Genomic DNA, 1,498 nt, shown 5'->3' with positions numbered 1-1,498 from the left:
AGCCAGTAGTGACCTTCTTTGAGAATATCTTGTAACGCATAACTGCCATAGAACTTGTGCTTTCCCCACCAAATATAACGGCCATCGCTTGACTGCTATTTAGTGATCTCATAAGTGCTTGTTGAATGCCTAGAACACAACTGCTACAAATATTGGCAAGGCAACAGCAACAGCTTGCATGTGACCCTTCCAAGTCCAAATGCGTGCCTTCATCATTGCCCGGGCAGTATGGAGCATCTTCTGATAACCTAGCGAAGCAAGTTCAGATCTCTTCTTTTCAAATTCACCAGTGGTCCTTACAATTGCAACTGATTCTTCAAGACTTTCAAGAGAGATGTCACTCGTTACCAAGGACGAATATTTTTTTTTTTCAATCCCTTCTACTTGGAAGATGAAATCGGGATATTCCTCCACTACAGATGACACAGTAATTTGGTGTAGACATTTGCTAACCAGTAGATTGCCACGGAATGCTCTTTGAACAGATTTTCCGGACATTATATGAACTACATCATGTTCACCATACACCAGTTCCAGAATGTTTTTGAGTCCTGTTCCTGTCATCAACGTGCCTATTGCTCCAAGTAGATTCACGAACTCGTGAAATGTACCCAACCCAAGCATGATCTTCAAATGGCTATTCTTTGGTGCAACACTGATTATCTCGGCAGCTTTCCAGTACAGCGGTTGATCAAACGTGGTCACAGAAGTGACATGGTGTCTGATGGCCGTGTTGGACAGGAACCCCAAAATGGACAGAATGCAAGCCTTGTCGCCTGGATGCAAACGTACAGAATGGAGGATGCGCTAGGATGTGTCTGTCCTCAAGCCTCTATTTGCAAATTGGACACATATCTTCGTACATCTCAGGCCTACTTATTCTTCAAACCTGAAACACAGAAAACAAAACATTCAGGGAATACATCACATATAATTACTGGTAAGAGAAGACTGAAAACCCTTCTGTTAGAATTCGATAAATGTTGGATGACTGCCTAACAGAGGTTTGATTATATAGAGACAATTATTGATTTTATGCTCTCGTTTTTTTTTTTCTCCGCCATTTTGGATTTCGAGCTTAATACTGATCAGATCAGAATTTTACTGACACCAGCGGATTACTCGCCCCTCAAAATTATGAACTAGAAAAAATGCTATCACAAATATTGAAGTGTTTGTAACTGTTTTTGGTCATTTCAAAGCCTGGTGGCGGCCATATTGAAAAATACTTGGTTTTAGCCCATGTTTTGGTAGATTTTTTTTCTTCTAATCAGTATGAGAATGAGAAAGCTATTGTTTTGTTTTTTTCACATAAATTGACCAGTGTATCGTTGGGGTTGAAACACACTTTGGGTTTAATCATTCTTATTGCAATATAGGCTCTTACTGAGTTATGTAGCCTTAAAGAGAACTATCTATATCATGCTAGAATCTGTACTTGACCACGAAACACTCTTGTTGATTTGGACTTCTTCAATGCTGTTACTTGCACCAACAG

The sequence above is a fragment of the Oratosquilla oratoria genome, chromosome 28 (genome assembly GCF_046742065.1).
Source record: "Oratosquilla oratoria isolate Oo_2021 chromosome 28, ASM4674206v1, whole genome shotgun sequence".
Classification (NCBI taxonomy): Eukaryota; Metazoa; Arthropoda; class Malacostraca; order Stomatopoda; family Squillidae; genus Oratosquilla; species Oratosquilla oratoria.
The sequence above is the reverse complement of the archived record's forward strand: the minus strand, read 5'-3'. Positions refer to the sequence as shown.